At 45.0% G+C, this 22,266-nt stretch overlaps 1 protein-coding gene across 2 annotated transcripts in view; it reads left to right on the top strand.

Annotated features, from left to right (window-relative positions):
- Nucleotides 1-22,266, top strand: part of LOC135388865 (insulin-like growth factor 1 receptor) — a 79,148-nt gene that overhangs the window by 15,265 nt on the left and 41,617 nt on the right. Inside the window, exon 1 of one of the 2 annotated variants that reach the window (XM_064618715.1) lies at nucleotides 16,716-16,909. The exons of the other annotated variant lie outside the window; for it this stretch is intronic. The gene's annotated coding sequence lies outside the window, so the exon portion shown is untranslated. Of the gene's footprint in view, nucleotides 1-16,715; nucleotides 16,910-22,266 lie in introns of those variants that run through there. 2 annotated transcript variants of the gene reach the window in all.

Genomic DNA, 22,266 nt, shown 5'->3' with positions numbered 1-22,266 from the left:
AATTGTAATCAATTACTTTTTTCGAGTAACGTGTACAACTCTGGTTTCCGGACACGTTGTGACGTGACGGTCTCTTTGCGTTTCTCCCAGCTCCCTATCAAAAGACTTCGTTTTTGATTGATTGATTTAGGATATTCTGTCACCTTAACGACGTCACTTTTCCTCGTCTCGCGTTAAGCGCTTCTGTGTTCCTACGTGCATGACATTCTGATACATTTTAAACTGCGGCACGTACATTAGAACACAGCTGTACCGTTAGCCTGTTTTAAACGCAATAGAAATCAACCACGTTCTGGTGCTTCATCTAGGCGGCACGTTCCTATGACGCGCGTACTTGCAAGCTGCGCGGTTTTACACCGCTGTCGTCTGCTCTCGCTCAACGAAAAAAAAAAAAAAAAAAAGAATCGCAGAAATGCGAGAAAGCGCAACGCGAATAATTTTCCGCCTGGTTAGGCGCGTATCTGATATAAAAAAATCACTCGGCACGTTCGTATAACCGCGCGTTACACCGCATTGTTTTTCCCAGGCGTTCCTCGTTGCGGTATTGGCGATCACCCAACCGACACGTGGGCGGCAATTACGCGTCCTCTATAATTGTGTGGTGACTACCGTGTGCCCCACCCTCACGTGTTCGTTCGTGACGTTAACCTCCAGTCGGTCAGTAGCACGGGCCCGGTATAGGAGAAAGAAAAGCCCTGTCGCACACCCATTATGCCAGGTCAGTGTTTCACAAATCGCGTTCCACAGGTTCTTCGGGCGACCTTGGGGTAGTCGGCGGCGGCGTGCTGTTCACGTGAATAGTCCAGTCAATATCCCAAGCAGCACAATGTACTGAAAGTCGAGTGCAATGGGTGGTTTGCAACTTCCTGTCAAAATGAGGTAAGGGAAGTTGCAATGTCACGTGGATTTACGCTTCCGGTCCGAAGTTCTGCTGGAGTCTTATAGAGTAAGTGCGATTTTCAACCTAAAAATAAGCTAATGTTCCGGGCGTAAATGCACTAATTCTGCGGAAAAGGGACATATAATGTATCGCGTACCCCTGGATCCCGCGCCTTTGGAAAAATGTTGTCAACGTAAACGAAAATTGAACTAAAGGGTGTAGGCACTTGTCACCAAATGCCGTGCTGTGTACTTATCACGTTGAATTGTGCGTGGCTGTGATAAGATTATCAACTCATAATATGAATAGAATATTACTAAAGCCACAGCTTCTTCCCAGACTTAGAGACAACGATTACATGCGTACTATCGTCAGAGTGCCGAAGATTGCAGCGTAAAATACTGCCTACACATTTTGTTGTGCCATATCTGAAATGTTGTCTGTTATCTTTGTTATTTGAAGCGTCAAATTGACCGCATTGTAAGAGAACATTTCCCGCAGCAAAAGATTGCGATTTTGAAGCGCACGCCGAACGAAACCGAAACATGCACGATGTGTTACGAAATATTATGTTTGTCGCAAGAAAAGTACGTGCGAAGTATTTGTTACAGTACCTTACTTCTTTGGGGTGCAGGCATTCCCAGGAAAACTCATCTTGGTTGTCTTTTAAGCCAGATGGTATAAGTTTTGCTTTGCTCCAATTGAGCGCAATTTCGGACCGGAAGTTCGAAGACCCAGCATGCGTAGCGCCACTTCTCAACTTGAAAACCACCCATAGGGGTGGACGGTATGTGTCTTATCAGTGTTCTTTAGTTTCACGAGTGTGTTCCAGGCCTTCCACCTACCCGTCCACCCCTATTGCACTCGACTTTCAGTACATTGTGCTGCCTGGGATGCTATCGGAAATCCGTTTCGATCCGCGATCGAGTGCAGGAAGCGTGCATCTGTAAAATCTCGGAGCATCTTGTTTTGTCGGAGATATGCGCGTCACATTACGACAAGTTCCGGCTCTCTTCAGTTATTTTATCCTCCTGTTTCTTTTCTTTCTTCTTTTTTTTTTTTTTTTCGCAAACAGTGCGGCGTGCCTCGAAATAACAGGGTGACGAAGCAACTGCCTGTGTTTCAGAAATAGTGGTGGTTAAAATATTCGTTTCGGGGAAAACAAGGAAGTTACAAGTAGCTTACCAAGAATGGTCGTGGCACGACGGGCATGGGGTATGCCCTCTCTCCCCCAACCCGCCAAAAAGAAACGAGGGAAAGACAGTGACGTAGCGCGTTTAAAGAAATCGCCGCAAAATACCTCGCATGAAGAGACGTAGTAAAGTACGATCTACATTCTTTTAAAACGCCTTTTTGGCTAACAGTGTAGAGAGATCGGCTAATGTATCGTGATCAGCCTTACTGCATTTTTTTCTATTGTACCGAGGTATTTACTGGGCAAATTCATTAATGGTAGAGAGAAGTGAGTAAATGAGTAATAAGCGTTTTACAGAAATTCTGTAAGGTCGTCTGGGGAAAATGTAGCGGACAAAAAGACGTAGCCCATTGTTCGTCTATGCGATGAAACACCTCAATCATCATCATCATCATCAAAGTAAGGTTGTTGTTGTTTGTTCTCCCATTACACGTGCAGTAAGAAAGGAAGAAAAATTTAGGAACATTGGCTGCCTGTTCGGGCATTGTGCCAAACGCTTCGGAATACGGTTACAGGGCTATCGTAGTTTTTGGTCTTCTTCAATTTGTTTTCGTTGAAATTTATTTAATGTTTCGTGAAATCGTTTACTGTTTCCCTTTGCATTGTTACTACTGCGGTCACACAATTTCAGCGTACCGCAAACACACTGTGGCGATCACGTGTTGCTGGCACGTGACAGGTCTCGTGGGCCTAAAAGCTACTAAAGGACGTGCGTAGTATACTGTGAAAGTTCGCCTTACACGGCTGTCGCTAGAAAAGAAATGAGAAATGCAGACATAAAATCACACGGTCAACAAGCGTGCTGGCCATGTCACATCGAGACTGGGAGGTGCCCGGGTTCGAATACCGGTGCCGGCTGTACCGTCTGGTGTTTTTCCCGGGTCTTCCTCAGACATATGTCGGCACAGTTCCCCATAGAAGTCGGCCGGGACGCACATTCCCCCAGAACGTTAGTCGTTACGTTGCCTGTTACTTTGAGGCCAACAGCAGCGAGCTTTTTCAGTATAGCACCACCACCACGGCCAACAACGACGTTTTGAAGCGGCGCGGGAACCTCGAACTTGGAAGCGTTGACGCTTCACGTGCTATTCGAGTTTAATGAGTTCTCACAGCCGCAGCAGTAATACCGAGCGGTATTTTTGCTGCGCTCAAGTTATGAGCGCTCGTAACTTGAGCCCATAACGTCTCATAACGTCGTGATTCTTGTCACACGGGCAGTCTCCAATGACCATTGAAACCAACGAACATTGAAAATGCACGTAGCGCCACCGAGCGTGTAACGCGTCAACTTCTCAACGAGCATTGGATCCAATGTTTCCTGATAGGTTGACACATTACACGCTAAGTGGTGCAGCATGCATCTTCAATGATCACTGATCTCAATGGTCGTTGAAGACTGCCCGTGTAACAGTGGTATTATCCGCTGAATGAGCCGTCGCGAGAGCCCTCCGATGCAAAGCTTCATCGCACAGTCCATTGCCTTTTTCACCTCCTCTACTTTGGAAGTAGACGCGCAGGTACCTTCGCGGAGCAGTCGAGAGTGTCGTAGAAGGCCATTAACAATGGTCCTTACAGTGCTGCCGTCATATTCGTTTTGTTTTTCGATATTCAGTGCCAAAGAATGAGCGGGAGAAAAAAAACGCCCACGAGTGCTTTTGTGTACACAGATGCGTGGGAATCTAGAGATGATGAATGAGTGTCTAGCCGGGTGAAATACGAGCAGCTTATACTTGGCTCTGCCTCTGAGCGGTGGCTCGTGTTCTGTTCCCTCGTCCTATCATTGCTGTATGGGCACACGGGGTGTCTCCTGGCTGTCGTGCTCCAAGATTTTAAAAGAATACCGGGGGCTTCTGCGCGAATGTGCGACGGTATACCGAATTAGTTCATTGGATCAGAATGGCTGGCTGACTTTTAAAATATTGCTCGAATGGCCGAGGTCTAAATTGAAAAAAAAAAAAAAAAAAAGAAGAAGTTGTATGCAGTACTTTGAGACGTACTCGACCCAGGTGTTTCGAACAAGGTATGCTTTTTGTGACTTTTGTGTGTTTGTTTGTTTTTTGGCCGTCAAAGGACGCTCGCGAAATACACGCACACAACTTTACGTGCCATTTGCACTGCGTGGGGTGTGAATTTCAGGGTCATGCAGCTAAAGTGGGGCGTAGTTACAAACTTGGCGACTACAAGGTGTAATTTTACCCAAAGCAAACATGTACAAAATACTGCGCGAAGGTATTTAAAATAAGATACTAAATACTCCACGTAAAAAGTATTTAAAATTGAGTATAAAATACCCTGTGAAACGCGTATTCTGAACGTGGCCGTACAAATGAAAGCGATACATATACTTCATCCGCCATTTAAGCGTATCGTATTAGCAAGATCTTGCTGTCAAACTGTCAATTAATGTTTGGTGATTTTGAATTTGGTGATTTGGTGATTAAACTTTGGTGATTTGTTCTGACCCAGAACTTCGTAATACCTCCTGTATGTCAGCTCGGGTCTTTCAACCTTTGGCGTGTCTTTATTGCTTTGGTGACCAAGTTCATAAATGGTGGGATTCTCTTGTACCTAATGGAATAGGATCCAATATGAATAGGAACCGTTTTCTGACGAAATAAATGACAGGTGCACGAATTCCCCCCCCCCCCCCCCCGAAAAAAAGAAAAAAGGATGTTAAGTTCCAGTGAGCTGAAAATCTGGACATTTCGTGGAAGTGTGGTGGATACGTCTTGACGGGGAAGGAAAGCATTTTGAGTACTGAGTAGCCAATACTGAAAAAAAGTATTTTCAATACTTTAAAAATAGTCGTCGCAAAAATATTGAGTAGAGTACCAAAATAACGGGAAAAATATTTGAAATACTGCATTTCGGGTACGTACTCAAGATGCGTACAAGTGTGCCCCAAAGTTACTCATTTTTTTGCTCCGAGTGTACGTAGACTATTATATAGGCCTAACAGCTGTTTGTGGGCACTCAACGTGGAAATAAATAGATAGCAAAGCGTAAGCCAAGGCAGATAACCATGCCTTCGTCCGTTGTTATTCGGTAGTCCGTTATTCTCGAAGTCCACGGACCCGGAACGTGTTTTAGTTCGATGACTTGCTTGAGTAAAGCAACTGCCAACGAAAACCGCGAAAAACATCACGTCCTGGTCACAAGCATCGCAAGAAGAGGGGGTAAACAAGAGGGACAGTCACGTGTGACGCACGCTGTTTGTCAGCCGCTAAAGTCGGTTGCTTAAAATAAGCCAAGTAACAGCCACGCGTATCCGGGAATATTTTCGCAGTGTTGCAAACTGAAAGTGCGTTTTTTTTGTGTGTGTCAGCGCGGAAAAATGCGCTGCTTATAAAACGTGATCCTTCGCTTTGGATACAATTGGTCGATTCAGCCAATATGAGATGGTGAGAAAGATGCCTTTCATCCGCATCACGGTGCTGTAAGAGTCTTTCCAACACTTGGGTAAAGCGGTGGAGAGAATATTTAAAGGGGTGCTCCGCTACGATTCTCATGTCGGAGTCGATGTACTATAGAGCGTGCAAAAATGAAATAAGTAAGTGGATAAGTGAAGTAAAATTTGAAAGAAATTGCGGTAATGGTGTTTCTCAGCGCTCTATTTTGACGATGATGTCCTTGCAATGCTTTCCTGTTCTCTTCTGCGTGCAGCGATGCGTGATGTCAGTATTTATCTGATTTTCGATACTGTTAGTCGAGGGGGATTCGACAGGGGTGTTAGAACACTGCTGGTCCCCAATAGTGATGTACGTATGTAACACATACACAGTCACATACCCATCGATTAACCACGGTAAAATTTATAAAAATGTGCAGACACTCGAAACAGTAAAAGTACTCTGTTCACAGCATCAGCAAAACACGGTATAGTAATATATTAGGCTAATGACGAGCCCTAAAGAATCAATTCCTTCACCTTCAATGAAAGCAGACTGCAGATTCGAACAGTGCATTCCAAATTGTGACAGTGTGCAGAAAGTACCAGTGCACTTCAGCGAGTCTGTCCTTGCATCATACGGCCTCACAATCTTACTGTGCTGTGCTTATTATGGCACAATAGAAAGAAACGTTCCATTTTATTCATTCTGCGCGTGTGTGCTAGGTTGTTGGACTTTTAACATGTTGGTTACAGTATCAGTTACAGAAGTTAGACATTGTGAAACCGGATACGTTTTTTAGAAACCTCCGATGGAGCTTAATGATGTTTTCGACATATATTCTTCCGACACAGGCCGGTTTTGAATACGTTTATGATATATCTCTAACAACAGTGCTTATTTGTTTAGGGTACTTTCAAGGGTCCCTATAGAAACGGTCATTACATAAGTCAATTGGCCTGAGTCACAAGTGCAAGTCACTTCGTCACAAACACGAGACGTACAGCAATACAACGATTGGGCAAAGACAAACAATGGAAATACCCCGCAAGGGGTGCTTAAGATGGTGTAAACGAAATGAAGTGAAATACGTCGATAGAGCATCATTTATTTCCATTGCACGCGTCGATATTTTCACTTTGTAGCGGTGACACATTTTCGTCTCTGTGCATTCCCTTGCAGACTTGCAGACATTTTTGTTTCATGTTTTATCAAACGAAATTTTTTTTGGAAAGCGTGGTACGTACACTCCTCCAAGACGTTTGTTACATAAAAAATAACGGTAAAGTACTTACATTGGACCTTCCAGACGAATGTCGGCACAGTTCCTCCTGAAGTCGGCCCAGGATGCATACTAATCTCCATGTCCCCCCTCCTCCCTGTACGCCGCTCATAGCCACAGTTGCTTCGCGGCGCAAACACAGAATTAAAAAAAACTACGAGACATTGTCTGTAGGTTCACCTCACTCCTGATATACGGTGCACGAACTGTTGCGTACAACTGCATTCACAAATACGTACATCAGAAAGCGTCTTAACGGGGACCTTTTAAAGCGCCTGTGCTTTCCTGCGAACCGCTAAGGATTGCGAAAATGGAAATGAAACGGAGTAACTTCGTTATTTGAAGAGCAGGAATTGAAAGAAAATTTCGAAAACCACTGCTATACAGGGTATTTCACGAAAAATGAGCCAGCTTTTAAAAATAGAATGGTTCATGGCGCACCAAAAGGACGGACTGCATGCGTAGTGTTACCAGTCGTGTGAGGATACCCAAACTGTTTTTTGTTTATAATTAATTAATTAGTGAAATTAATTAGTCATTACTTTTTTATTATAAGGATTACAGCCAAAATGTCAATGAGAAAGTTGTAATGGGCGTTAACACGACACGAAACCCGTTGATTCCAACTTTGTACCTCTAACAAATTCTCTCTTTCTCTTTATTTATTTATTTTTTCGTCTAGGTTCCAAAGTCTAATTTTCGGGTTTGGAAAAAATCGACGCGGGACCTGTCGCAGACGTGCCGGGAGTCAGTGTGGAGACAAAATGTCAATGAGAACTGTGACTAGTATTCGTCGTTCAGTAACAGGAAGTTCGAGAGCGCTGTGATACAGCGCTGCTCGCGCGTCTACGACAGGTCCCGCGTCAACTTTTTGTAAACCCGAAAGTTAGTATTTGGAGCCGGGGAAAAAAAAAAAAAAGAAGGATCCGTTAGTGGTACAAAGTGGCAATCAACGGGTTTCGTGTCGTTATATCACCCGCTACAACTTTCTCATTGACATTTTGCCTCTAATCCTTATAATTAAAAAACTAATTCGTTTCTAACTAACTAAACTAAACTAAACTAATAAACTAAACTAACTAAAACTAATTCATTTCACTATTTAATTAATTACGAAACAAGAAATAGAGTATCCTGACACCACTGGCAACACTATGCAGTACATCTTTTTGGTGTGCGATTATCCATTCTATTTTTAAACTTTGGCTCATATTTCGTGGAACACCCTGTATATATAGATGACGGAACCCCGAGCACCAGCTGTCATTGCAGCGAGTAACTTCCTCCCTTGTCTTAGAACGGTGTGGGACCTTCATCTCTGCAGTGCAGCGCTACTTTCTAAGTGCTGTTTAACTAGAGGCCGTATACTCTCTGACAGCAGAGCTTGAGATGTCACTGCAAGGCCGCCACCGATTTAGTCATCCGAACGGAGGCAGCGATCACCTCGTTTAGCTCGGTAAACAAGTGTTGTATGGCGTGGCGGTCTCTAATTAAAGACGCGGACAAACGCCCGGCATTCACGCTTTCTGTTTCCGTTGCGTTGTCGCCATAATAGGAAGGGAGCATTATAAATTGCTGAACATGTTTCGCGGACTTCCTCCACGTTTTATCTTTGCTCCTGCGTCTGAATAATAGACGCCCACGCAAGTACCGCTAAATGATTGCGCGCGCGAAGGCGTTACGAAGCTGAGGACAGCTACAGCGCAGGGGACGTGAACTACAGTGACGTAATTTTTTGTTTTTTTTTTCTCGCCATTCGGGGCAAAGCGGAGTATTAATTTGGTTCTTATTTAAGTGGAATTAAACATCGCGCGCTTTGTGTTCCATAATAACGTACTGTAGGAGTCTCTTTTTTTTTTTTTTTATCTCTCTCTCTCGTACGGCATGTCGCAACCACGACCTACTAGATTATAGCGACCGACCATGTTCGTGGGCAACCCTTCCCAGCGCCGCATTTGGAGGCTAGCGGTGGCGTTACTCATCGGCCTTGTTATTGCTTCTTTAATTTCTACAATACCTTGTACTTCAGCTTACCTTAGCATTTTTGTGCAAGCGGTGGATGTCCCACGAGAGACGCTTCTTTCTAAAGTTGATTATCATCATCATTCTACGCGTTTTCGTAGGAGCTGTTGCTGTCGTCGGCTACGGTAGTCGTATACGTCAGCTTCTGCGCGTTCAAAATTCAAATTTCCATTGTCCAATCATGATGGAGAGCTCGCGGGCCGATGTGTAGCGCTCCTGGCGGATCGTGCGGACGGGCACCCCATAGGGGTTGCCGATTATGACATGGTCGTTATAATCTAGTAGGTCGTGGTCGCAACACAAATATGGAAACCTACTCCCAGTTATTACAATACTCTTTTGTCTTCGCGTGGGGCTGTTTGTCATGGCCCCCTCAAGAAAACAGGAAGAAGGTCTTCTAAAATATGTATTGTGTTGACTTCACCTCCTATAGTCATCGTTCTTTGAGGGGAACTTCCTCCGAACTTTCCTTTTCGAATGTGCTCGCGGTGGGCCCGACCCTGCAGTAGTACAGCTTTCAGTTGTAGCAAATGCAACGTGGTCAGTGATAGAAAGCAGCTGACGACAAATTCTTTGGCGGCTCCGCCGGGTCGCGCGAGCCTTCTATCAGAAGATGCGCATTCTTGCTTTTTATACTGATAACGTAGACAATCGCCGCGTTCTTTTGGACCGCCTCACGTTAAATAGCTTGCGTGCCTTTCTTGCAAGACGCGTACAAGGAACAGTCAGTGATTGACTTTGAACCGAATAACCTTAATGTGTCCCTACACACGATAACTGGAACCTAAGACATCATGTTGAATTCAATTTAGAGAGAGAGAAAAGAAAAAAGAAGGGGAGAGAGAGAGAGAGATACACCATGTTGAGTGAAGCGTGGTAAATTGTTCGTATTACACCTGTCATCTGGTGTTTTCGTGGTCGCATTTAATATGAAAAGTACGATTAATTACTCCAATAAGACTTGAGGTGCTGTTATCAGTTCGAACACGAGTATGCATTATTCTCCATTTGATGGCAAGTGACGAATATCAGTAACAACTTTATTTTGATGGGCTGGGGCGTGTTGTCGCCACAGGGACACCACTGCTCGCGCTGGTCTTTTTTCTTGTTGAAATTTGCTGATGTGACATTTACAGTGAGAACTTTAGTCGTTCATTGTCCAGAAAGTTTAGTAGCACTGCTTCTATAGGGCAGAGCAATGGTGGGCTGGATTTGATAATGGGCCAGGTAATTTTGTCATATAGTGAAAAGGCGAGGGTATTGTTGATTTCGAGAAACCAAGTTTGGCCCTGAAGGGGTTGGCAGTGGGGCAGTGTAGGGATGTTCCAGATTTTCGAAACGAGCGGGTGTCCCGATGTGGCTATATGATTGGATGTTCCTGTCTCTTTGGTAGATCTGAGGTAACCAGATTTTTTTCTCGTGTACTGGTTATCTGGCTTTCAGGTACCGCAGTATAAGTGTGTGCTCGTATACTGTTGGTTTGGCTTTTTGATACCTGTGTACCGTGTACAACGCCTAGATAACGGCATATAGCGAGCTTGGTGTAGTTATTAGCGAGTGTTAAGTATAGACCGCTATCGGTAGCATTTCCCGCAAATAATCATGCGCGTACCGTGTATTTAATGCTTTTTAATTACCCTTTTATGCCCTTTTATTTTCACGATATACAGCGTAATCAAACTATATCTGGCGCTTGTGCCACAATCACGTGGTCACTGCTAACATATGTTACAAACTGCCAACAAACCGTGGTTTGGTCGGGTAATGGCGGTTAAGCGTAACCGCGGTTAAGACTGCCCGTTTCGACGTCGTCAACATTTAAATCTGGCCGAATCTGATACGGTTAACCCTGTCTGGTATCCTGGAGAGCAGCTGTCTCGCTGGCAAATATCTTTCGGGTGCCAGGTGATTGTGCCATAGATCGAGAAGTTACCCGTCAAAATGAACTCGTTACGAGTTAAGTTACCGTGTGAAAAATGTAACTAAGTTCAACAACGAAGTTCTTCAGCCTGAAATGTAACTCGCAGTTACGGAGTTACTTTGTTAAAAAAAAAAAAGAACAGGTACTTCAAAGATACTTCGGACACAAAATAGCACTACACAGGTGCAGCGCGGGTGAGCTGTCGAGTTAGACCTTGAGTTGCCTGCGGAGAAGTGCAACACGCTTAGATCGTTTTCGCTTATGTCCAATAATTCGAACGCTTTGCATTTTGCTCCCTGTGGGCACACAATGGTTCAGCTTCATTTCAATGGCAGCGGTTCTTACTTCCTGAATAGAATAGTCATTGATTGAATATCACGTTTTGTGGCATAAAATGCCATGAAAGAACCGGAGAGAAAGCAAGAAAATATGTGGACGTGAGTGAAAAGCGAATTAAAAGTAACTTGGAACTTAGCTTAAGTTACTTTGGCAAAGTTACCTGAAAAAGAAACGAGTTCCTCTGAAGGTTACCACGGCGCAAAAGTACGGAGTTAAGTTACAAGTTACCAAAAAAAAGGAACTTAATTACAGTAACGAGTTACCTCGAACTTTGGATTATGCTCCCTTGCAGATCGTTGAGGTTTAAGCATTGTCGTAGATAAAGCCTTATATGAGTTGCAAACGACTGACCTTCATCTATAACTTAAAAACCCGAGACTAGGGGACAAAAAAAAAAAAAAAAAAAAAACGACAACACAGACAAGGTTTAACACCTTAAGGCTTAACACAGGCTTAACACACGGGTTATTAAGTTATTTTGAACGGGTTTTTGAACGGGTTATTAAATTATTGATCATACCACCAGCGCGCTTGCTACCTCTCTATCCTCTCGTTACTGACCTTCATTTTCTCTTGTTTTCCCACTTATGTAGTAATGCCCCGTTTACAACAATCTATACTGGGCGCAGTGAGCGCTGGGAAAATGGTGTCATAGCAGTGTGTGGCTGGTCCTTCGCGATGTCAACTACGCCTTTTTGTGACAAAAAGAACCATAGGGTGAACGAAAAGAATTATTTGTCGCACTAGCAGATTATCGTTGTCTGCTTTGACAAAGGAGCACTGGATGTTCCCACACTTACACATATCGAGCTAAAAACAAAAAACAAAACAAAAATAAAAGCAGCCACGAGTGTGCAGTATACGCCACTCCCGATATTCCGGCGTCACGCGAATGCTCAACATACAATTTGCTCAACATACAATGCTCAACATACAATGCTCAACATACAATGCTCAACATACAACACGCGGCGGAACTTCCGCCCCGTGAGCATTTTTCTTCTTTTTTTTTTGCATTTTCTTCTACTAGAATATTCCAGGCGAATGTGCGCTGGTGTTCGTACCCGATAACAGTACACCGAAGGGGGGGGGGAATGAATAAATTGGGTAACAAACAATTACAGCTTATACTGCCCTAGATTGCAGTTAGTCCCCCATTTTAGTCCCCTGACTCTGAACTTTACTCAAGGCACCGCAAAACGTCTCTGTGTTTTGCATAAATTTCCATGCATTTGAGCAACGGTTATGGCTATATGCATGGTCCCCGAAAGGACTAAAATTACGCCTTTTTCTTTTTTCTTCAGGGTGTAAAAACACCATGAAAAGATACAACGGCGGTATGCTACATGGAAATAACAGCAACAAAAATGTCTCTATTCCAGTCCACCATGCTCAAACGCACTGTCTGACGGGCAGCTTCGCCCCAAACCGGAGCTATCCGGGAGGCGATCTTCGTCTGTTTGTCATGACAGCTTGTTTACCGGAAGACCACAGTCGGCGATAGCGTATCGGTGTCCACACGAGTTGCTCATTATAAGCACGCTTACAGGAAGTGACGTTGCACAAATGTCACTGAGGGGAGCTATGAGAAAAGGTTAAAGGCGTACTGCGCTCATGGAGCCGTTTCTGATATATGTGTGTAGCGGACACAAGCGTTGTCGTACCGGATGCCAGTTGCACTGCCCACATTTCCGCGCGCTAATATATAAGGGTAGAGCTATTTTGAAATATGTCGCTACATATAGATTGTGATGCTTGTGCACGTGAATCGCTTGTGATTATAAGAATTGTGAGTATGAAGGGACGCCGCGAGACAACCAGGGTTTAAACCAGTGTCATGAGCGACGCGCCACCTAGCGATCGGTCTGTGGCTTAGCGTTGTCCACCACATGGTTTTATGAAGAACGGCTTACGGAAGCAGTTTGTAGTCCATCACTGAGCTAACTGGTGCCCTTCGCCGGGTTTCAACCCGCGACCTTGTGGTCATCGTGGACCCGTTTTTCACCAGGCATAGAAGACACACAGATAAAATCGCTTCTCTTCCCCTCGATATGTGTCAGACGGGCGATCGGCCTGTCCTGTGTTTACGTCATGTTCCTCAGGGACCACGCACTTTGTTGACGATTGTGTTGGACCATCTGAGAAAAACCCGTAGGACCTATACCTGGAGAGCTCAGCAAGCGTCGTGTCGACTCTCAGTCTTAGGCTCTGCAGTCCACTATAGAGCATAGGTACACCCGGCAGTGGTCCTCAGACCTAGCGGTCGTTAATGGCCTCCTAATAAAAAATAAACGCATTTTTTGTTATTATAGGTCGGCACTTCTAGGGATTCATTCAACATCGCATCATGATGAGCCTTATACTTACAGGCCATCGCGTCACATCAACTTCAAACGCCATAATTGGAATTCAACTTCAAATCATGTCATCATGTCATTTGAATTCAACTTCAAAAACTTCAGCGTCGCATCATAATGATCATATATAGGAGTCCATCACTCAACATTATCCTCCATAAAATTATGGTAAATGTCTATCGTAAGGGAATTTGCGGAATGTGCACTGGGATGCGACCCCCCCCCCCCCCCTATTTTTTTTTTTAAGGTCTATGAGCCATTTTAACAACGAAGAGTTGGTGCAAAAATTCAATCTGCAAAATTAGTCAGATTCGAAATTAAACTTGACCTCGTGCGATGCCATACAGGAGCAGTACGAAAAACGTGTTCTTTCTTATCAGTCGCTTTCATTCCACGAAACTTTGGTAAAATTTAGTTCCCGTTTCCGCTCCCCCACAGAGATTTGTCGCTTCCTTTATCCACTTCCGGTACGTTTTTCCACCGCAAAACTCTAGTTCATTCACAAACGACTCTGTTCTTGACTCTATTACCTCCCAGCGAACACGTTTTGTACTGTATTAATGCCGCGTGCAAACGATGTACCGTTCGCTATGTATAGTTGGCGAGAATTATGTAGATGACATTGGCAGCTCGTTACAAACCGCTTGTAGTACAGATGCGATGTAATACTGTCAAGCGCAACATTATCATAACCAGTTCAAAAAACGATAGGGCATGGAGAAAGATGGTTTTATTGACTCGCGTAACGGCCAATTAGGCAAAAAAAAAAAAAAAAAGAAGTATTCCCGCACAACGAAATTTCAGCAGATTGATGTCTTACTCTACGTATTCATTTATCGGCTGAAGTACGGTGAATTGCGTAGCATTAGGCCGCCTCCATTACAATGAGCAATTTTCTTTACGTTGGCGGTTTTCCAAGAGACGCAGATGCAAGTTGATTGAGCCGGGATCCAAAACAATTCCAAGATACCTAGCCCAGTTACAGGAAAGTACCAACAAAACGTCCATATTAAATACGGAATCGGGCTGTATAGAGAAGAGAATCGCAAGAGCCATCCGATTCGGACTCCGTATCGCTGTCAACCAATCAGATATCAGCAATGTGACGTCAGCCACTCCAAAGGAATCAGGTTATTGGCTTATGTTTTTGGAAACATTGTCGTGAAACTTCCACTATGTGAGAACAAATGCAGAGGCGACAACTATAACACCGTGTTCCATGCTGCTCTTATTATTATTTTTTTCTTCACGAATCATGCGTAGAACTTCAAACGGCATTGTCAATAATATTGCTTCATTTGAGGCGGCCTTCAGCCAGGCCAGGCTCAAGGGAGTTCCAGCCAGACTTGTACAAAATACTGCGCAAAAGTAATTAAAATAAGATACTAAATACTCTACGGAAAAAGTATTTAAAATAGAGTACAAAATACTCAAAACTGAAAGTAATTTGAGTAGAGTACTAAATACTCTAAGAAGTATTTAAGATACTCTTTAAAGTACTTTAGTATTAGCAGTAAGTGAAACGCGTATTCTGAACGTGGCCTTACAAATGAAAGGAATAAACGTCATCAGCCATGCATATCTTTCATTTGCAACGTCTTGGTGTCAAGTAATGCTTGGTGAACTTTGGTGAACCCAAGTAAACTTTGTTGATATGTTCTGACCCAAAACTTCGTAATCCCTCCTGTATGTCGGTTCGGGTCTTTCAACCTCTAGCACGTGTTTATTGCTTTGATGACCAGGGAAATAAATGCCTCGATTATCTTGTACCTAATCCCCTGGTGATTCACCTGGCAATATGAATAGGAACGGTTTTCGGACGAAGTTGGCCATTGACAAGCAAAGCCAGGCTTGGGACCAGCCTATTGTACAAGAGGATAAATGAAAGATTTGCGAATTTCCGAAAAAAAGAAAAAGAAGAAAAAGGGGGTTTAATTCCAGTGAGCGGAAAATCTCGGCACGGCGGGAAGCGTGCTGGATATGGCTTGACGAGGAAGGAAAGTATATTTAGTACTGAGTAGCAAATACCGCAAAAAGTATTTTAAATACATTAAAAATACTTGTCGCAAAAAGTATTGAGTAGAGTACCAAAATACCGGAAAAAGTACTTAAAATACTGTATTTTGAGTACGTGCTCAAGATACGTACAAGTCTGGTTCCAGCACAGCTGTCAGGGGAGTGAGAGCAACGCTGTGTGACTTCCCAAGCGTCGATATCTGTTCGTTGAATAAGCATTTTTCGCACACCACGTTGCAAAAAAACGCTCTGCGAGGAAGACAAGGCGCGTTTTTTTCCCGCCCCTCTGTCTATTGGCGACGGCAGAAGACAAGATGCACAGACGTTATCGTACAGGCGTAGTTGTGTGCAGACGACAGGTCACTGACTGAACCAATGACCTTTGTGTAAGGGCCAGTGGCGTCACTAGTGGTGCGCGCTCGGCACGGTCCGCACCGGGTGATGCGATGGAAAGGGGTGGCACGCCGCACCAGTACCCCTGGTACCTCTCATTTTTCTACTGCGACATAAGGATCCCCCTGCGAGCAAGTGTTTTTTTTTGTCTGCCTGTGATATATGATATTGTTATTTATCGCGTACCAAGGGACTCATTATAAGGGCGGGGTAGGTGACGAGAAAAGCCCCCGGAGCGGGTGACCCGTACCCTATAGTGACGCCATCTGGTAAGGGCGAAAGGAATCGTAGGGACCCTACGTTCTGCATGGGTGTGTCTGTTGTCGTAGCTTCCAGGGTATAGCCTTTAGAGAAACGGCTAAGCAAGCAGCCCCGGAAGGGGATCCCTCATCTGTTTTGGATTTGAGTGTTTGTGATGCCTCGCAAAAGTATAATTCGGGACTCTGTTGGGTGTTAATTAGGCGCTGTGGCTTTCTCTGGGTAACTCTAATTCACCACCACCACGTAGGGAAAGTTCGCACAAGACCCGCAATTGAAATCAACAAATAAAACAAAAGTAACTTGACTTCTGCACGAAATACGTTCTAAAGCTGATTCTGTCGCAGATTTATACTTGCGCTGAATTCGCTAGAAGGGAGTAGAAAAGGGTCCTGCCACGATGACGAATGACCCCTCCGTTGCCGTGCGTCCAGCCTTGAATCATGAAATCGAACCCGGTGACAAATTGTGGTTTTACCAAACTGGCGATACTCATGAGGGTTTTACCTGAGAAAGTAGGCCCTTCGGAAGTGCGTGACTACGGTATAGTGGCGACAGTTTGACGCTGAAGAGCATTGCTTTCGACAAGGGACCTTACACAAGAGAGAGAATATAACGGCGTTTAGATGCGGGAACGCGCGTGCAGTCTGGCATCTGTCTACGCTCGTTATTTTGTTGTGGCGGCCGACGGTGTATATGGTCGTATTTGTGTGTGCACGCAAGATATACGCGTGTCTCATTTCCGCAGAATAGTCTGCACCCAGGAATAGTCGGTGTGTCTGGACGACGCTGTGTTGCTTCCCCCTGCTGGTTTGTCAGCGTATCACTTCGACCAATGCATCAGCTGCTCAAATGCGGTTCGTAGAGTTTCTCGCACCGTTTACGGCGTAAATGGGATATGTTCACGCTGCGTTCCTCTTTTTCTCGCCCCTTTTCAACTTGCTAAGGACAAATTGTTTAAAGCTGTAAGAGAGAGAGGGGGAGAGAGCTGTCGGGTTCATGTAACCGCGGCTCATGTAAATATCTCATTGTCACACTTGTAGATAGCTTTTAACTGCCATGCTCGCTTGTTATCGTCATCCCCCCCTCTCTCTTATCCTGGTCAATCTCATCGCTCATACCTCATACCTGTAGATAGGTTTTAACTACCACACACTCTCTCTCACATCATCTTTCCCATGATCATCTCCGACACACTCACCGTGGTTTTGGCGCTGTATGGCCTTTGTTGCCTTTGTGCCATTAAACACATAATCAATCAATCAAGAGAGAGAGAGAGCAAAAAAAAGAGAGAGAGAGAAAAAGAAAGACACGACGATCGGTAAGATGCGATGGAACAACTGTGTGGTAATCTGTTGTATAACTTGTATTACGTGCAGATGTGGACTCAACCCTTGCACATGCGTGGCGAACGATACGATGATTTCCCGAAGCGTATTTCTTCGAGTTGATGCTGCCGTCGTGGATATTGAGAGAGTTGGTTTTTGAAAATTCATTTTGAAAGCGGATTTTTACGTGATTCAGTTTTTAATTATTTATTTCGGCGGCGTTCCTTTTATTGCAATCACAGGGGTCACTCTCACTGACCGTCTCGACTTGGCTGTGCTTTATTACGCCCTCACCTACTCAAACGAAAACAACACCTGCTTTCTTCTCATCGCTGGCTGTGAGTGTATACGTGCTTACGCGTGTTGCGCTTTTCGCGGGTATTGTGACCAAGCGCTGGGAACATGTGGAAACTGACCTGGCTGAAAGCTTTCCGCGGTTTCTCGTTCGAGCTGCCGAGCGAAGAGCAACACGTGCGAACTGCGTTCGAGCTAGTTCTAGCGTATGTGTCCTTCAGTGCAGTGCCCGTTTAGCGTTGTGTAGCACGAAAGCGCCTCTCTGCAACGCACGTGTATACAAGCGAAGCGTTGCGAGAAACGTGCTGTTCAACGAACTGCTTTCGCGAAACGTTTGAGCGAAAACGATTCACTAAAACTGTTGTCGAGTGCGGCGTCTATACCGCATCTGTGTTCCGTACATTCGTCTCTATGTACCGTACGGTATGTGTGGTATTGGTACCGTATATACCTCCTATAGTTTCCTTGCCGTTTCGTCGTATACAACACTTTGTTCCGAGCCCTTCAACGGGGGCGTTGTCAATAATTTTTATCCTTAGCTAAATAAGGCTGTTGAATGTGGAGAGCCGGGCATGTTGGTCCCATATTCACAGGCAACGAGCAAAAACGCGGTTAGACAAATGTACACAAGGAATATTCGCCTCCGTTGATCAGTTGGTGACGTGACCTCTTGCTGATCTCAAGGTTGCGGGTTCGAATCCGGTCGAGGACGTCACCACTTTTGTGGAAATTACAGGATTCATGCAGAGCTGAGAGCGCCATTTTTAAAGCACAGCAATCGCCTCAGGAAATAAAATCTGCATAAAAAAAAATCTGTAACCACTCTCCGACCCATGCCCCGCGTAAAACGGAAAGTGAAACAATTCTGTCAATTCCCAAGTTTAATTGCAACGGCGGAAGTCCAAAAAAATAAGAAAGTACGACTTAAAAAGAGAAAAAATTGTGAAGTACGAGTCAACGTACACTACAAATCGTGTTTGAATCGTGATCGATTCGCATCCGATATCGCTAAGGGAGTGCGTACGGCTGGAAGTTAACACACGGAAGAGGCATCTACTGATGGGACTGGTTTTGATTGGCGGCCTATGTTTTTGTCAGGCGTCGCTGTTTGTCGTCCAGCGATGACGCACATGGAATCCCGCCGCGCGTGACCACTTTACTCCATCCACTGAGCATTGTTCCTGGTCGTCCACCGGGTTTGGTCGACATCCTCTCTCTCTCTAGGTGCGACAAACAACGTGTGTGCGTCACTCTGCTTTCTGGAACTATTAAATATACGTCTGTTTTGCCGGAGGAGGAACAAGACAGGCTGAGATGACGAGGATAACGTTGCAGGAATGACGCCAGAGTCACTCAGTTCATACGAGCACATTGACGTAAAACCAGCTCCCGTGGCATAGTGGTTAAGATCGTGGCGTTGTAATCGCGTTCCACGCCGACGAGTCTGGGAGGTGACGCGGGTTCGAACAACACCTTCTAGATAGTAGCATCAGGCGTGCTCCCACGTGACCCAACGTCACACAGGAAGGCCTGCTGTGGACGCTGCTATGACGTCAATAAAAGAGCGAACGAGAAAGAAAAAAAGAAAAAAAAGCTCGAAGCAGCTCGCAAAGCCAGGCAGACCTCCGTGGGATGACGTAAGCGCGCAGGCCTCACGCTATCTAAGAGGTGTTGGTTCCAATCCCAGCACCGGTTGTGCTGTCTGAGGTTTTTCCTGGGTTTTCCGGCACACTTTCCCCTAAAGTCGGTCCAGTACGCATACTAATCCCCCCCGTCCCCCATTCCTTCCTGCCGTCCTCTCTCCATCTGTCCACGTCTGTACACCGCTCCTAGCCACAGTTGCTTCGCGGCGCTAACACGGTATTTAAAAAGAAAAACATTGACGTAAGATTGTACTTTAGATAGGGAAGCGTTGTAAAACGGTGACGTCTCGTGTGTCTGCTATGTTGTTAGCGCTACGTCATTCGAACGCGATAACAATGCAATCATGCGGGCGTCGCATTCTAGTGCGTTGGAGAAGCCTACGGAGCAGTAAAGGAGCATTTTGAACTCTGGGCTATAGGGATTGTCGTGGCACACCTCGCACTCCGCAAAACACCTTCCAGCGATCTTGTGCAGCTTTTTCTTCATATTTTTTTTTTTGGGGGGGAGGGGGCTTGTATTCCTCCCCCATGTATATGTCAAAAAGGCACACACACACAGAAACGCCAGCAGACACGGAAGTCACCCCCCCCCCCCCCCAAGGACTTCCAAAACCCCTATGAGATGGAAATACCTCGCTCGCAAATCCCTGCCTTGCCGTGTGCGGGAAATACACAGTACGCAAAAGAAAAATCAGTAATTTAGGGAGTAATTACGTTTGGTAGTCCCCTAGATTGCCATTACTACCCACTTTAGTCCTTTTACCTAAAAACTTACTCCCTGGCACCGGAGATGGTCTCCAAACTTCGCATAAACTACAGGGGCTAATGGGTGTGGCAACACATCCAGACCTCAAAAAGACTACAGTTGAGTTTTTTTTCTTCTTCTTCTTAGAATGTACTTCACATACGGAAAGTATGCTGCGTGAAGTGAGCACTCTGTTCCGGACCCGCTTCAGCCTATGAGTCGCACATCACAACACATCCCCCTTTGCGCGTTTAGGTACACGCATCTTCTCTCCCCTTTTTATTTTGCAATAATGTCCCGCAGTCCTATAACGTGAAATGACCACGCTGCTCATTGACTGGTATTGTTAAGAAAGGCGAAAACCATTAAAAAAAAAAAAAAAGAAAACGAGAGGGAAACAACGGACGCATTTGCTTTCACCCTACCCCATGAAAACCTGAACCCCCTGTGCACGGCCTCACCGGTTCGAAAACCTGATCAACCTCCCTATTCTTTGACTCATCCCACCCGTTTTCATTGCGTCCAGCAGATGTTGAAGATTAAAGAGAGTACCCCTTTCTCTTCAGATGTATGGGAAGCGGTTTGGACTGCGTCCCCCCCCCCCCCCCCGTCCCCCTGGATGTTATACTTCCGTGCTTGTTTGGAGGAGGTTATTGTGCCCCCCTCCAAAATGTGTAGGAAACAAAACGGGGTACAACCCTTTCATATAGCATTCTCCCACCCTTACCAATCCGCTTTCGTTTTTTTTTTCTTCGCGGAAGGGCTGGGAAACGTATAACCGTATAACGTCCGACATAGGTGCTGCGTCGGTATGGTTAGGTAGTGGGAACAAGCGAGATCGTATCGTCTAGGGTCAACGCTCCGTTGTGCTGTTCGGCAAGTATATACGCATGAATATGTGCATGATGGTATTTGTATGTTTCTTGTTGTTCGCTAGTTAAGGTTTTCGCTACCAGTAACGTAAACTTCAAATGTGAAGTGGTTCTGTGCGGTCCGTTGTGATTCACAATTCGAATTGTAGGTTCTGTAGCTCTTCGTATATGACGGTGAACAAATATCCTTAATGATCCCAAGGTTGTGACTCTGTGGGGTTCCCTCGAACATTTTTAAAAATCGTATATCGCCGCGCGGAATTGTTCAGTTTGCGTGTAATATGTCTCAGCTGGTGAAGATGGACTTTCGGCGTGGGCCTTACAAACTTTCCTATGCGTTCAAAAGGTGACAAAAAAAAAAAAAAAAAAAAATCGTACGTCGTGCTTCGTTCACTTTCGGGATCACCCCTCAACATAAAGTTGCCTCATTCGAGAATTCTAATATCATTAAGCGATAGAAAAAATGTATCTAAAATCGATACATCCGACAATATTTCGTCTGAGCTATTTGAGCTATCTACATCGTATGCGATTTCTTGCCAGCTGTGGTAAACAGAGAAGACCCGCTGATATTTTAGATTCAAGCTAGGTACAAGGTATAACATAAACACATAACAGGTACAAAACGTATAACAGGGTCGTACCAAAATCCCCATGGGTAAAGAAATAGGGATGGAGGGTGAATCACCCTCATCACCACCACCTGAATCATGTTCCGCGAAGGACACGAAACAGTCATATGTGGAAGTTCCGGAACACATCTCAGGAATGCCAAGCCATAGCACGACAAGAGAAAAAGGACATTCAAGGAGCAGTGCCATTGCTTACAACATCGTTGATGCGAACACGGTTCACGGAGTTTGAAAACTGGCAAACGCAGTCAATCAACCGCACGGTGTTTCTCGTTGTTTGGCGTCTGCGGAAATGTGTATGTGAAACATCGGTTTGGTAAGCAATTTGTTACCCGCCGACCCGTGCATAGTGATACAATGCACGTAAATTGTACCTTTAAGCAGAAAGCTTTCGGAGGTTTGAAGCAGAAAGAAAGAGGGGTTTCGACATTATTTTCCTTACAGTAACGACAAAACGAATGCGAAGCTTTCGGAAAGAAACGCGACTGCGAGGGTACACGCACTCCCAGCCAGTCACAGCGTTGTCTCCAGTTGTCCTAACGCCAACGTCTAGATGCATGTTTCAGCATTTAGCGCAGCTTAGCCAATTGCAGCCGGCGTTCTTCAAGGCAGCTTGGCTCGCGTTCTGTTTTTCTGACGATGAAAAAGAACCCGTTCCCTTCTCTCTCTCTCTCTTGCTGGTTGTTTATCTCAAAACAGC

Source organism: Ornithodoros turicata, chromosome 3 (genome assembly GCF_037126465.1).
Source record: "Ornithodoros turicata isolate Travis chromosome 3, ASM3712646v1, whole genome shotgun sequence".
Classification (NCBI taxonomy): domain Eukaryota; kingdom Metazoa; phylum Arthropoda; class Arachnida; order Ixodida; family Argasidae; genus Ornithodoros; species Ornithodoros turicata.
This window is presented reverse-complemented; position numbering and strand designations above follow the sequence as displayed.